Source organism: Rutidosis leptorrhynchoides, chromosome 6 (genome assembly GCF_046630445.1).
Source record: "Rutidosis leptorrhynchoides isolate AG116_Rl617_1_P2 chromosome 6, CSIRO_AGI_Rlap_v1, whole genome shotgun sequence".
In the NCBI taxonomy this organism is placed as follows: Eukaryota; Viridiplantae; Streptophyta; class Magnoliopsida; order Asterales; family Asteraceae; genus Rutidosis; species Rutidosis leptorrhynchoides.
The window spans coordinates 80,299,702-80,317,357 of record NC_092338.1 but is presented as its reverse complement, the minus strand read 5'-3'; the positions used below and the strand labels follow the sequence as shown (position 1 = coordinate 80,317,357).

Below are 17,656 nucleotides of genomic sequence, written 5' to 3'. Positions count from 1 at the left end.
GACTTAAGCCTATTTGCTGACGTAATAAAGATTTAATAAAAGTAATTAGGAAAAAAACAAAAAAAAGGGCAATATCACGTGAATTGTGCAAAAAAAATAAAACTCCCCTATTTTAAACATCCATGACTCACGTATGATTAACTACCCATCCAAATTTTAAACCCTCTCCATTCATCTAATATTTTCCTCTCTCAAAATTGTCTGCAAAAATAAAGGTTTGTAATTCTCCTCTCTACTGTTTATTCATTAAATTAATATAGTGACATCTTCGATATCTTAGTTATGGTTAAACAATTAACTTGATGAAACACGTAGCTACAATTATATGGAGTCGAGTTCTTAGGGCAACATGGTAAATGAATTTTCACGCCATTAACAATGATGCTTTTTTGTCAATATGATGTTAATGGTACCCATATTTTTTTTCCCTATGTATATAATTGTTTAACGTACATCAATAATCTCTATACGTAATTATTTATGATGTTAATGGTATAATGATGTGTTTTTACATTTAGAGACTCATATTTAGATACCCTCATATTTTGTGAAGGTTGTAGGTATTTCATGGAAGATTAAGAATACAAGTACGAAGATTAAGAATGAAGATTAAGAATATGTCGTTTCAAGTGAAGATTGAAAAGTCTTAATCTTTAATTTTCATTAAAGTTTGTTCAATGTTTGTTTTTTTTTTTTTTAACGGCCAAAGAATGATTATATTAGAAAAAAAAAACGATCCCTAGCAAAGAGCTAAGGGATAATTACAACGGCATAGAAAGCCATAAGTTCCAATTTGAAACTAAATGACTCCTATGTTTAATCCAACGAAAAGAAATTAATCTAATGAAATCAAATAAACTACTTTTATTACATAAAGGATCTAAGAAGACAATGCCGTTCCTATAACGCCATATTGCCCATAGACAAGTCAACGTCACCGCAACAATACGATCTTTAGACGAAGGACGTAACCGAATACCTTCCAACCATGCCAAAAACGAATCCCATGAAGCCAATTGAGGCATATCACAATCGAGCCAAATTCGAATTTTATACCATAAAACTCGAGCAACTTCACAATCGGAAAACAAATGATCTCTAGTTTCCACCCCGTTGTTACAAGACGGGCAAACAATAGAAGATACATCAATCCCCTTCGCGGATAGGTTCCAAGGAACTGGGAGAGAATCCAAACGAAAACGCCATAAGAAAATATTAACTTTTCTAGGAACAAAAACGTACCAAAGAGTTTCAACAAGAGACGACGGAAGAATCATACGATCAATGAGCTCTCTAGCTTTTTTAACCGTATAAACACCATCATTATTTAACGAACAAGTCCAATAATCCGGACGATCACTCAAAACAGGCTTACCAATAATCTCTAAAAGATTATTAATACAATTCTCAATTCTTCCGCCCAAATAATCTCTAACCCATGTGAAAAGCCAATTACCATCAACCCATTTATCCGAAATGAACGCATTCGGGTTTGAGTCTAAATGAAGCAATCTGTTAAAACGGTGTGAGAGGAGATAGTTTCCAACCCATAAGTCATGCCAAAACCGTACACTACAACCATCCCCTATAGTCATACGAAATGTATATGTTGGCAACAACTTTTTGTTCGTGATCCGAGAACAGACCGAGACAATCGAAGTCCACACAGTGGAGTGGCTGTGAACCGAGAGAAAAACAAGCCCGTGTATCGATTTAATCACTTTTGTCCATAAGTCATTCGGTTTAATTAAAAAACGCCACCACCATTTAAACACTAGAGCAATATTGAAAGCTTTTAGGCTTCCAATATTAAGCCACCTTTATCAAACGAAGCAAGAACTTTCTCCTATTTAACCCACGACATCTTTTTGATTAAATTGGTTCCACCCCAAAAAAAAGGAAGCACGTATCGATTCGAGACGTTTAAGAACTGTTTCAGGGCATTTAAAGATGGAAAACCAATAAATTCCCAAACTCCCCATAACGGATTTAATAAGAGTCAAACTACCGCCAACCGAAATAAGACTCGCTTTCCAAGTCGAAAGTTTAGACCGAAACTTCTCACATAAAGAATTCCAATTCGACACAATTTTCATATTCGAACCAATAGGAATTCCCAAATAAGATGTAGGAAACGTACCAACTCGGGTGCCAGTGGCACTCTCATAATAATTAACCTCAACTTGGTCCACTCCGATACAAAAAACGTGTGACTTATTGATATTGAGTTTTAAACCCGAGGCCTTATAAAACACTTCTAAGATAAGAAGAATGCGCCTTAATTCCGTAACACTCCAATCCGAAAATATAATCACATCATCCGCATAAATAAAATGAGAGAGATTAATATTCTCCGTCCCCACTTTAATCCCCCGAATAAAGTTTCTTTCCATGGCGTGATTGAAGGCTAAATGAAGGCCTTCCATGACAATGATAAAAAGAAAAGGGCTAAGAGGATCACCTTGCCTCAAACCCCGTTTTAGAGGAAATTCACGGGTCGGGGAGCCATTAACAAGAACAGATGTGCGAGCTGAAAAAAAGACACCCCCTAATCCATGAACACCATTTATCACCAAATCCCAAAATCGATAACATAGATAAAAGATACTCCCAGTTGACTGAATCATACGCCTTTTCGAAATCAACTTTAAACATGAGCATCTTTTTATTCTTTCTTTTATACCAATCAATAATCTCACTTAACATAAGCGGGCCATCAAGAATCTGTCATCCAGCAATGAATGCTGTTTTAAATGGACTAATAATTTTATCAATTATACCTTGAAGACGGTTCGTAAGAATCTTGGTAACTGTCTTATAAAAACAGTCAACCAAAGAAATAGGCCGAAAATCAGTAATCAACATCGGATTGTGAATCTTCGGGATAAGAGAAAAGAAAGCTGAATTTGCACCACGTGGCATGGAACATGAACCAAAAAAGCTTCTAATGTCCCTGCAAAAATCAAACTTTAAAATATCCCAAAAATGTTTAATGAAACAAAATGAAATACCGTCTGGCCCGGGGGCTTTTGAACTACCACAACTCCATACCGCTCGCTTTATTTCCTCATCGTCAATAATAGCTTCTAAAGCCGAAGATTCTGTATCTGTTAGAACACGAGCAGGCCCCATATCATCGCAGAACAAATCAGGTTCATGCAAATCGAATTTAGCTTTGAAGTGATCGAAGAACGTTTCTTTAATAACATTAGGATCATCTAACCAAACCCCGTCAACAAGAAGACCCTGAATATGTTGAATACGGCGTGTACGTTTCAAAGACGAGTGAAAAAATTTAGAATTTTCGTCACCCTCCACGTCCCATTTAACTCTCGCTTTTTGAAGAGAATCAAGATCTGAAATCTTAAGTAATTCATTTTTAGTTAAAATAATTTGTTATGACTCTTTTAATGCTTATGTTTTGTTACTTGAAGATCATCTATTAATAATCTTTATACATGTTCTGTTACTTGATACTCATGAGATAACGATAACCTTTACTGAATACTAGAAGCATTGCCCGTGCGTTGCACGGATATTTTTACGCTTTGCATTTTTTATTTTAAAGTAAAGTATGTGGTCTCGTACGTAATAGTTCTTATTGGGAGGACATATATAATAACGACCATATGAAACAAAGAGTTCTTAACAGTCCATAATAATGCTTTAAAAAAAAGTCCATAATAATCGTAATAAATAAGCAAAAACTTCCACGAACATCAAAATAGGTAACTAAGTGCCGACGTAGACAAAATGTATGCTAATCTTCTACGAATCTCCAAAAAGCGAATGAATACATAGATTTGTTTAGGGTATTGGGTTAAGGATCCTGGTAATTGATTTGAACTTTTTTAACATATATATTTTTATACTATACTATTTAATAATTAAAAGGATAGAATTGTAAGAAAATTTATATAAGAAATTTAAATTAACTTAAATATATAAATACAATTATACAATATAATAATCACATTATAAACATTAAAAAAAAGAATCTTCGAACGAATTCATCCAACATAGAGCCAACCACGTGTCTTCTTGGCAGGTCTACATTTGACATTTTTTTTTTAATTCAGTGTTTCTTCAGTAGCTACAAAAACAAACAAACACGCATTATATTTAATTATATATATATATATGTATATATAATTATATATCAATATTACACACACACACACACACACATATATATATATATTAAATAATATTTTAAATCGTAAATAATTTACATACTACATATATATTATTAAAATAATCAATGAGAGACTTTTGATGATCCGTATATTTAAATATAAAGTGATGTTTTATTCATATAAACATATAAAATGAGATAAGTGATGAATGATAACAATTTAATGAGAAACTCAAAAGTTATAATTAATATATATATATATATATATATATATATATATATATATATATATATATATATATATATATATATATATATATATATATGTATATATATGTATATATATATATTATTTATGATATAATATATTATTGAATATATATATATACACACACACACACATATACATATTCGAATACACACACACACACACACACACACACACATATATATATATATATATATATATATATATATATATATATATATTAAATAATATTTTAAATCATAAAAGAAAATATAGATTACACATATTTACCTCATGATACATAACTTGAATATTCATCTTTTAGTAATATGGCGTGATCTTCTCATTGTATGATTGCTACTGAAAAGTGGAGATGTAGGATACAAAACAAATTACAGTATATATATATATATATATATATATATATATATATATATATATATATATATATATATATATATATATATATATATATATATATATATATATATATATATATATTCTGAAAATATATACTTCATGATTAAATCAATGTTATATATGTACATTTATCTACGTATATATATACATATACATATTTGAATATATATTACATATATTTACCTCATTATACATATCTTGAATATCCATCTTTTAGTAATAATATGATGTGATCTTCCCATTGTATGATTCCTATTGAAAAGTGAAGATGACAAACATATTTATAGGCTAGTAAAAAATAAGTTAATTTAGTAAGAAGATGAAAGGTTCATATATTTATTGTTCATTTTTGGTTTACCATATATTTATTATTTATTTTACTACTATTTAATTCTTTATTTATCATTTAATTAATATTGAATAAATAATAAATATATATTATATGTAAGTTACTAATATTGATTTAATCCGGTTCATAAAATTAATATTAAATCTTATATTCATATATATATATATATATATATATATATATATATATATATATATATATTATTTTGTTACAATTATTTAATTTAATTTAAAAATTGTATTTAATACATTAACACATGATTAAGTAAGCTTATTTATTATTCATTTTTTATATATAGATATATTAATTTATTTCATTTATTTAATCTAATTTAATAGGAATTCTATTTAATACACTAACATGATTAAATAAGTTTATTTATGAGTTATGACTCTTGGGGTCAATTTTAAGATTATTTATTTATGAAGGTTTTTTTTTTTTTTTTTAAAAACTGAATTTATATGTATTTTTTTATAGATTATATAGGTAATAATAGATAATTGAAATAGAATTTAATGTAGCTAATTTATGACACAGGGTGTCAATATTTAGGTAGTAATAGATTCTTGAATGGAAGTAATAAATTAAATACATATGTAAAAATATTGTATATCGATGAAATAAAAAATGTATACACATTGACTGATTATAGCATTATAAAAATCAATCACACTTTACAAATTTATCACAATTTGTAAACATGGGTTACAGCATTTGAAAATATCAATTATTGACAAAATAAAATTACCGAAATGAGCACTCAATTTACAGTTAGGAGTAAGGATGGCAAAATGACCCGTACCCGATGGGGAAACCCGAAACCCGTTATAATTGGGTCGGGTCTGACCCGAGCCCGTCGGGTCATGGGCCGGGTATGGGAATGGTTACAAAAAAAATTTCGGGTTCGGGTATGGTTTTGTATACAAACCCGTTTACCCGATACGCATACCCGTATACCCGGCCCGAGGAATTTTAATAATGATTTTTATGTAAAATTTTAGTATTAGTATTATATTGTTAACGTATGAAAAATATCTTTTATTTTACAACAAGTTTTTGAGATGTGATATTTTATATACTTTGTGTATTTGAGTATTTTAGAAACTTTTCAGTCAGCTTTTAATGTGTGATATTTTATAATACTTTAAACATGAAGTAGTTAAGTTATTTTTTGATGTTTTGATTTGGTAATTTATTGAAAAATAATTACAGAATGACTAATCGGGTATACCCGTTTACCCGTGGGGAAACCCGAAACTCGATAGTATGTAAGTTAATGGGGACCCGATGGATTTTGGACCGAGTTTGGGGCGGGTTTCTTAATCGGGTTCGGGTCCTGGATTACCTAAACCCGACCCAAACCCGACCCGATGCCATCCCTAGTTAGGAGTCATTAAATTTTCAAATGAATCTCAACAAATAATTGACAATTTACTTGATTCAGCACATTATTAGTAGATGTTGACAACTGATATATTGTGTAATTTTTGTAGGAACATATGCATATGAAACTGATAATACAGATATTACAATAAACATAAAATTCATATGAACAACATGCGTTATAAAAACTGAAAATATAAATCGATCAAACCGAATATAAAGGTTGAACCGGGCTTGTGTTTGATACAAATCCCTTAAACCGATTCGTCGTCTGTTCCCAGGGTACACCGGTTGAAAGCAGCGCACTGCCGGACTTAACACTTGCCTGAAAAGAAGTTCGGAAGCAGAGATGAAAACGGAATCGTGTACTTCTGTTGTATGTTATTTCTGCAGACTGGTTTCCAATTTATAGCACAAAGTTGCATGGTATCCACATCAGTATGAAGTGGATGTGATTCACAATTGCAGCTTACTACTGGTATCCACATCAGTATGAAGTGGATCACGGGCCCGGATTTTCGGAGCTGCATTCGTGTCCGCAGGTCGTGCGGGCACGCCCATTGAATCACAGGAAATCCCAAGTTTTTGCAACCCCCCCTGCGCGAGAGTAGGTGCTAGAGTAAAATATGACATAAGGTCTTGACATAGGTTTAGAGATAAGAACTTATATACCTCTCATAAGTTTATCTCCACTCCTATGTGGGACAAGATGCATTCCACTAGATTTCCATATTTTTGCTTCAAACACACAACATTGAGACTCGATATCTCATTCACATTCTATCCGTTTTGGACACACATTAGCTCGTTTTAAAGTCCTCGTCAAGGACTACAAAATCCACTAAATAGCTACTAATATGTATTACGTTATCATATATTAATATGTGTCCAAAGTTTGGTAAAAATCATTTGTTTTATCCAAAATTTCCAACAATTTTAAAATACACGTTTGTAATTTCTTTTATCAAATCCATTTTTTAATACAAATTTTAATAAATATATCATTTAACTTAATTTTTAGGCATGCTTGTTTGGAGGTAATAGACTATAAGGAATGAGTATCATTATGATTGATGTTGCTTGGTTATATGTAATGGGAATACTCATTACCCTAAACTAGTTAATGAACCATTCCCCATTAAAATGAGAGGAATGCAATTCATTGCCCACTACTCCCCACCAACTACTCACGTTCAATTTCCCTATTTTTACTCCTCTTCTTTATCCATCTACAACATCTTTAAAATACACCATCAACTGAAACGATTTTTTTTTATTATTGTGTAATTTTCATATTGTATGTATTTTTTAGATTCAGAGCATTATTTTTATGGATGTTTTATTTATTGATCAGTAAGTTAACTTTTTTGTCCTCTTGAAATTGAAACAACAATATGAGTAAAATGACGTAACTTGATTCCTAAAAAAATGTTTTGTTTTTGTTGTTGTAGCATCATCAATTGAATCAAAATCCATCCATCCATCCATATGATTTACAAAAGAATATCATATAAAAAAACAGAAATTCATTGTTATTTTGTTCCTAATATTGTCATCATATAATATAATCATATAAATATAATAAATGTCATATAAAAAAAAACAGATGATATTTACAAAAACTCGAGTGGCAATTGAAACCTAATTTTTTTGTTGGTAGTAAAATGGGATTGATATAACTCATGTTCTTGAAAACGAAACAAGATCATATTTATATGTTGGTTAATTATATTTGATGGTAAATTGCTATAAAAAAATTGGTGATTAAATTTTACAAAATATAACCAAGCAATAGTAATGGAATAGGAATGTTCATTGTATTCCTATTTCCATTCCTCTACCATTTCCATTCCCATTCCTCATCTTGAACCAAGCACACCCTAAATATGGGATATATGCACTTGTCATTTAATCTAGGTAAAAGTTGTTACAAATATATTAAAATTTCAAAAAAATATTTGACTGGGATATTTGTTTCAAAAGTGATTACAGATTGATTCTCATTTCCATAAATACACTGATTTATTTGTTATTTTTAGGATTTGTTTTGTAGATAATTATCAAAAAAAATATTCCCACTAATCGTGCTACATTTAAGATCAATTACACCAACTTTTATGAAAAATATCGTCAATTTACTCGATGAACTTTTATCTACTAGGTCTATGTATTGCTTCCTTCATCTCTATGTTAATTCGGATTTTTTAAATTCGTGATTACTACTATCTATTCAACATACTCAAGTGGTTTTTTAAGCATACCCATAGTTTCTTCCATTAAAATATATTTTCTTACTTTATTATATTTTACCGATTGCATTTTCATTCATACGCTCAATGTTATCTAATAAGAGCGTAGGTGTGCATGCTTCGCTGCTTATAATTGTATGCGATGACGATGATTATTTATTACACAGTCAGTTTACATATGAAAGTATTACATGGTTTAAAACTTACCAACAGTCCGCTATTGGAAATGGAACTATAAAAATACCTTATTAGTGGAGTATTACTTTATTAGGTCATCAAATCTAAAGCCCAATTCAACAATAAAACATCGTGCAATCAGATAGCAAAAAAATACATAGATTCTGCAAACTACCTTCTACACTTCATAATATGCTCCAAGATTGAAGCACAATGACACTTGGTCAAGATAATGAATAAACTTTAGATTTTGATATGGAGATTAAAGAAATCGAATAAATAAAAGAGCTTAAGTACAATGGTATGTATTGACAATCAAACTTGATTTCAATGGTTCTAGGAAAACGGTATGGGTCTGGCTTTCGAGCCTACTGATCCCAATTGAAACCTCAACTGGTTGGGACTCAAACCCATAAATTTCTGATGTCGATTTGAACACGATGAATGCTGTGTAAACCGTGTCTGGTGATAACATTTAAGTCTTGATCCTGCCATGGACTTCTAGCCAACACACACTTATGAGCTCAGCCACCTCTGAAAACCTACATCTCACAACCAAAGATGTCAGCTTTACTGTTCTTTTTTGACTTCTAATTCCATTTTTGGAAATTATCGCACACAATTCGACCAAAGAACTTAAAAATGCATTAAGATACTAAAAGAAACACAATGACAAACACCCTGTTTAACAAAATACTAGTGAAAGGACCCGTGAAATCACGGGGTTGTTTAAATGAAACAGTTGAATAATACGTATATTTTTGGAATTAAATATATATTTAAGATACGTTGACAATCAGGTAAACAAAAAACATTAGCCTTTGAATAAAAATTTTAAGTGCTAAAATAAAATAAATTAACAATTAACAACATATATAAAGTGATAGAAATTATAAGTATGTTCAGAAAACCGCTTGACTTCTCTTTATTCAAAGATATGAAAGGATTGTCTACATCTCACCTCCCCATACACCATGCATGTGATATCGCTTGTTGTTGTTGTTTAAGTGATGTGCTCTAATGAAATCGCGATATTTTGGTGCAAATAAATCATACCGTAAATTTAAGGTCGGAAATTGCAAAATTGAATAGAATGTTTAATGGAATGAGTGTTACGAATCGATATGACATGATTTATTTGCTTACATTTTGACTATGTCCACAAATTTGTGTGGTATAATAAATTATTTCATTTTAAATTGGAAAGTGTTGCTAATTTCAAATTCAGAAGATTTGGGTATATCAATTTGTGTGATATGTTATTTCAATATGTAATAATCTCAATTTGTATGATACGTTTTTGGGACAAATTTATGAAGATTTGATATTTTTAATTTGTGTTAGCTGTAATAAAAATTGCACTAATTCTTCCTTAAATAGCAATTTACAATTGATTAGTTATTTTTGTAAGGGGTTGAAAGATTTGATTTTGTAAAATAAATAATATCAGTTTAAATTGGAAAGATATGAATTTTTTATATTGTGAAGATATAGAAATTCATATAGGGTGCTTCATTTTTTTAAAAGGTCATATCTTATAATTGTATTTTTTGAATTGTATGATTGTTTAGTTGTGATATTTTCATAATTTGTGCTTATCAATTATAATTAAACGATATTATCTATTATTTTAAATTTCAAATTGTATTTGAACATGCACACATAAAATTGGAATTTTGTGATTGTTGCAAAGGATGAGCAATGGTAGGTATGTTAGTTATAAGTATACATGTTAATCCTTATTCAATTCATCATAAGAAGTTCAAAATTACGTGCATAATTTTTTTTTATGTTTGATCACCGCTATATCTATAACTTCATTTAATTAATTCTTATAAGATAAAATTGGGTTACAGATATCATTAGTACGTGATGTTCGATAACAAAATAACAAATCATGTAGGAGAAAAAAGATTAGAATACATGTTGATCAAGTAACAGAATAAAAATCATCCAAAAATTTATAAAATAGACTTTTAACTTAAAACAAACATTAAAAAATAGAGTAAAAAAATTGAATATTAAGACTTTACATTCTTCACTCGAAGCAACATATTCTTATTCTTCATATTTGTCCTGCAATAATACGATCACCATGTCCGTTTGTTGCCAACTTATGTTAATATTTCAAATTCAAACTTATGTGTGCATGAGAGAAGTCACGTTTTTTAGAATGAATAGTGTAGACTACTGCAATGGAAGTGTAGAATAAGTACATTTTATAAAAAAAATAGTAAAAATGTTATTAGTAAATATATATGTACTTACTTAACATTAAAATATGAATTAAAATTACCTGTTTCAACATGATCAAAAAGCTCACCGTTATTGAATTCTTTAATCATAGTTTCTACCTTCATTTTCAATATTCGGCAAATGACTTCATGTATTTTATCGGATTTCAGATTCTTGTTGTTTAACAAACACATAACAACAGGACATGTCGGATTGCAAATGACAGTTAAAAAGATTTTTAGATATCCAAAATATCTAACTATTGTCATTCTTTTCAAATAGTTTTTCATCATATAACTAGAACGTACAATGTATGAGTAATTTCTTCATCAAACAACAATCTTCATATATTACTTATTTAAAAAAAATAAAAATAAATTACACATGCTAATTTTAATAGGATAAAAGATGAACAAAACCTCATGATAAACATTGACAAATATCGCATACTAACAAAACCTCATAAGTAAACGAGAAAACTATTAATAAAAATCATAATCGTATTAAGCATTACGCATGTCTTAAAGCTTGCAATAACATTTTCTATAATCTGGAAACCGATTAAAACCAGATATGTGGAGATTCATCAACATATTCAATCTTTGTACAAAACTAACAAATCAAATATGCACATGTAATCATATAAACAAATACAGTAGTTATTTTGGAAGAAAAATTTTTAGAGAAGAAAATAATTAGGGATTCGAGATAGCTAGAAATGGGTATTTATATAGCTCTTGGTGTATAACATAGGCGTAATTAATGTTTGATTTAGGAAATCGTTAATTAATATTTGTTTTTTTTCTTTTTATTTCAATTACAAATTACAAATATAAAGAGATAATTAATGATATCATATGGATATTTTCTAAACATAAATTGTGGCGTGCTTTTTTTTATAATACCCGAGCCTTTTTTTTTTAATTTTTTCTTTTTCTTTAATTACTAATTAATAATACAAATTATATTTAATTAAAAATTAAATAGAATTATTACATCATCAACATGCCCTTAAAATTTTTCTTTTTTGTTTTGTTTTTTTTTTAATGAAGAAAAAATGTCTATTTATGACATCATCAAGATAGTGTTTTAATAGATACTATGGATGGATTTAAAAGATTAATTACCGTGATTCGGGTAGTGAAATCCATCTCCAAAACCGTAGAGTATCGCCCCAAACGATAGATAAATCTCTTGCAGCCAACATGTAGCATTTCTTACCGGTTCGTTTATCCAGTGAAAAGCTCTGTAAAAAACAGATTTCGTACATAATTATCCAATTGCAGAATCAAAATTTATACTTTCTAACTTGTGAACTTCAAATTGATTCATTACTAAAACTAATATACCAATACAGTTCATTACAGAGAAAAACAAACATCAAGATAGACATACTAAAAAAGCAAAAAATTTCAAATTTTACAAACAAAATTACTTTTAATCACTAAATTAACACAGGCCATTTGATAAATCAACATAAAAATTCATAATTTACAACTAAAATTATGTTTAATTACTAAATTAACACAACCCATATGATAAATCAACATACAAATTCAAAATTTACCTTGTTTCCACCATCAATTATAATCGGTTGATCACATAGACGAAGATACAATTGTTTCTTGGTAGAATAACTCAACGAAGAGCCACTATCAGCCGCCGCCCAGACAAATTTCCGGTAATCCACCGGCAAGAAACTTTCCCAAACGGCGTCCCATTCAGCTGCCGACCTAAAAACCGAACAAACTAACGACAATCTACAAGCATCTTTTGGGCTAGTTAAAGATAAAGAAGTTGAAGAACAATTCTGAAAACAACAGTTAGCTATCTGTTTTAAGGTGACAAAGCTGCCTCTAGTAAATCAAAAAGTATGTAAAAAACAAAATAACAAAAACCAAATAATAATAATAAATTGTTGTAAAGAGCATAAGTTACCTACGACACGAAGTTCAATGTAAAGTACATGTACACCTTGAGCTGAGAAACGAAAAAAATGAAAGGCAAATAAACTCCCAGATAACAACAATGCATCAACTAAAAGACAAATACAACAAAATTAAGAGATGTCTAATACCTTCGGAAAGAACGTAGTGAAAAACCCCATGAGAGATCTAAACAGGGAAAAGAAGAAACAATTAATAATCAGAAAAATTTGGGATTTTTTTAAATTCAACTTACAAATCATGTGCATATACTATTTCATTGGTCGATAAAGCAATCTAAATAATCTAAAAAACACTAATAGCAATGAAACTGTAACAATAAAAAGAAATATGACAAAAACAAAACATTCAGTAAAAGGTGATAGGTACACCAGTAATTGCCATCTAGCGTAATCGCACTTGAATCCATTGTTGTCTTTCACAGCCTCATAACCCATCATCGTTATGAATATATGCTACAATTAGGTGATGTCTTGGTTTGTCCTTGTCTGTAACAGATCAGCAAACATCATATGACAAAATCAAACAAACAAATAAGCCAACATGTAAACCACAAATAACTAATAAAAACACTATAACTGATCAAATTCAATTTCAATAGCATCAAAAAATAACAATTTGTCCTTGTCCGTAGCAGATCAGCAGCCATCATATGACAAAATCTCAATTCAAACAAACAAATAAGCTAACATGTAAACCCCAAATAACTAATAAAAACACTATAATTGATCAAATTCGATTTCAATAGCATCAAAAAATAACAAATATAAATACGAATTTAAAGTATACAGGGTTCGATCATTATATATCTTCAATATCAAGTAACGATACCTGTTTAAGAAGATTGTCAGCGATTCGTTAATAATTACGAAGAGGAATACGATCATCGACGTCGATCTTGGGAGCCATGGTCGATGTTGATAGGCTTTCTGAGTTGAGGTTGTTTGTATATATGTAACGGCCCAAACTCGTTTAACCAAAAACACGCCATAAAAAAAAATTTCTGATTCAGTGTACCTGGATGGCGTCCAGCTATCTGGACGGCGTCCAGTATTGAAGGCCAGGACGAAGTCCAAGAACCTTGGACGGTGTCCAAATGAACTGTAAGTTTCTGACCTTATGGTCTAACTTACTCGAGCGGAAAACCCGCTTCCCAACATTTTTAAAAGAAACAACTTTCACAACAATTCATATTAGGTAAAACTAAGATATTTTCACAATAAAAATAAGTTTTACAACACCGGGCCCACAATGACCCGTCTTACGAATTCCGTTCAAAAATACAAGTTTCGACCATTCAAGTTTAATTTTCAAACGGCACTAGAGCATGGTGTTTGGGGTTAAACTACCCAATTCTTGACCGAACTTCCAAAAAGCTAAACTCCCAAGAGCCACTACTAATCCAAAAGGATACCTTTGCCCTTGTCCACTCCGGAGCCTAAAAAGGTAAACAACGAGAGGGTAAGCTAACGCTTAGTGGGTAGAATAAATATATACATGCATATACAACTTACATACTCGCATCCACAACATCATATAATGCATACAATCGCATAACGTCTCATATCAAAAGCTAGTATCATCAATTAGTACAACTAGCAACATCAATAGCATAATAATCATAATGATAATGAAATGCTAACATCAACAAGTATAAACCATGGTTAACCAATATCGCAAGGGAATGACCTCGCGAACAAGTCATCGGTGTTCATAACAACCGTTAGCTCCCAAAACGGCTATGGTATGCTAACCCCCGAGGTGTTCCAAAACGGCTATGGCTTCACCCCCAAGTGTTTCAAAACGGCTATGGCATCACTTGATCACGTGTGAGTAAGAACCGGTTATTCGATTAGATCCCAAAACGGCTATGGTATGCTAACCCCGAGGTATCCCAAAACGGCTATGGTATTCCCCCAAAGTGTTCCAAAACGGCTATGACATCACTTAATAACGGCCATTACTCACAACCATGTGCACAAAACGGCTATGTGCACAAATAATACGGGCAAATAAATCATTTACATACATACATAGATATTTCACTCACCTTGTCGTCTTTGTGAAATTTCCAACGACTTGTAACCTTCAAAGCAAGTCACATAATACAATTAATGCCCAATTAAATCACATAACAAGTTGGATTATACACCAACTAACCCCACTAGTGCATTTATGACCCAAGAGGGTATTTATGACCCATTTGCACTAGAACCCCACAATCAAGGTTCAAATCCACAACTAATCACTAAAAACTAGTGATTAAGGTTCTAAGACTTCCATTAATACGAGTCTAGAGTATTTTCATACCCAATTTATCCCGCTAGGTCAAAGTTACCCATTTGACCCATTCCAAGTCAAACAAGAGCCCTAATAACACTTCTCACTAACCATACAAGTGAGCTAGCTATTAACTACCCATTAAGGCTCAATAACACCATCTATTACTTGGAAACCCTAGGTTAGTCATTCTTGAGTTCTCACGACTCAATCCTACCCAAAAATCCCCAAAATCACCAACAATGGGTTTTATGTTCATCTCTAACCCAAAACCCTAACCCTTAAACAAATTAAACTAAGGAAATCAAGATTAGAACTTACCACCACAATCAAAACGTAGCTAGTGATGAGATGAACAACTTTATAACTCGAGCTAAGACCCGGAACTAGCTTCTTCTTTCTATGCTTGAGCTTTCTCATACTAAGAATCTCTCTCTCTCTCTCTCTAAAATTGAAGTGGAAGGGATGAGGTTGTTGGAAGTGGAGTAAATGACACCCCAAGATCTGATCATGTGGCCTTAAACTCGTCCCATATGTGAAAATACCAAAATGCCCTTTTAAAAATCAAAAACCATACAGCTGGCCCGCCAGTTCATCTGGACGGCGTCCCGTCCTTAACAATTGGACGGCGTCCCACTATTTGGTTGGCGTCCCAACTAACTGGAAACAGGATCTTACAACTCTCCTGAAATGTCCCGTTCATATCGATTATAAACGTTCCATATTAATTGATTTCGTTGCGAGGTTTTGACCTCTATATGAGTCGTTTTCCAAAAACTGCATTCGATTTTTAAAACAAACCATAACCTTTAAAATATTACGACGATTATCAAATAATGATAATCTAAAATATAGCGTTTTCACACAACCATTACATAATGGTTTATAATAATATTACACAACAATATATATATCTTAGAATGCAGTTTTTAAACAATATTATACAAGCATGCTGACTCCAACTCTTGTCCATAAATTAGCATGCAACAGCGGAAGCTCTTAATAATCACCTGAGAATAAACATGCTTTAAACGTCAACAAAAATGTTGGTGAGTTATAGGTTTAACCTATATATTAAATTGTAATAATAGACCACAAGATTTCATCTTTCAATAACATGCAAACTGCATAAAAATCATTCATATGGTTGAACACCTGGTAACCGACATTAACAAATGCATCTAGAATATCCCCATATATAAATATCGAAGTACTAAAGCAGTTCAAATTCTCTGACTAGGGCGTGTCAAAGCCCATAGATCTATCTTTAGGATTCGCGTCAATTGGTGGCAATTATAATAAACACCAATTCTTAGGCTACCAAGTTCAACAAGGGCGATATCCGGTATAACGATTTAACATAGAATGCAGTTTCAATACTTATGTCTATTTTGTAAATCATTTTCAAAACTGCATGTATTCTCATCCCAAAAATATTAGATAGTAAAAATGGGACTATAACTCACTTTCACAGATTTTCACTTCGTCGGAAAATAAGACTTGGCCACGGGTCGATTCACGAACCTATAACAGATATGTACATATATATCAAAGTATGTTTAAAATATATTTACAACATTTTTAATATGTTTTAATATTTTAAGTTTATTAAGTCAGCTGTCCTCGTTAGTAACCTACAACTAGTTGTCCACAGTTATATGTACAGAAATAAATCGATATATATATATATATATTATCTTGAATCAATCCACGACCTAGTGTATAAACGTCTCAGGCTAGATCACAACTCAAAGTATATATATTTTTGGAATCAACCTCAACCCTGTATAGCTAACTCAAACATTACTGCATATAGATTGTCTATGGTTGTTCCAAATAATATATATACATGGGTCGATATGATATGTCAAAACATTTGCATACGTGTCCATGGTATCCCAAGATTACATAATATATTAGAATACATGTATAATACAATATAAGTTAGCTAGGATATGATTTGTATAGATTTGTTACAAATTTCACGTAGCTACAACAAGCAAAATTATCCAATCTTGTTTTACCCATAACTTCTTCGTTTTAAATCCGTTTTGAGTGATTCAAGTTGCTATGGTTTCATAATGGACTGTAATTTATGAAACTAAACAGAAAAAGTATAAGTTTATAGTCGGAAATACAGGTTAAAATTCATTCTTGAAAGAGGTAGTCATTTCCGTCGAAAGAACGACATCTTGATGACCATTTTGAAAAAAAACATACTTTCACTTTGTGTTT

At 30.9% G+C, this 17,656-nt stretch overlaps 1 long non-coding RNA gene and 1 pseudogene across 1 annotated transcript; both read right to left on the bottom strand.

The window, feature by feature from the left end:
• Positions 1-3,918: 3,918 nt before the first annotated feature.
• On the bottom strand, positions 3,919-5,055 carry LOC139852926 (uncharacterized). Its single transcript, XR_011761220.1, has 3 exons — positions 4,986-5,055; positions 4,674-4,742; positions 3,919-4,093 (listed from the first exon to the last, which is right to left on the bottom strand). It is a non-coding gene; the product is annotated as an uncharacterized lncRNA (long non-coding RNA).
• Positions 5,056-8,955: 3,900 nt separating this feature from the next.
• Positions 8,956-14,050, bottom strand: LOC139853805 (putative F-box protein PP2-B12; annotated as a pseudogene).
• Between the last annotated feature and the right edge of the window lie 3,606 nt (positions 14,051-17,656).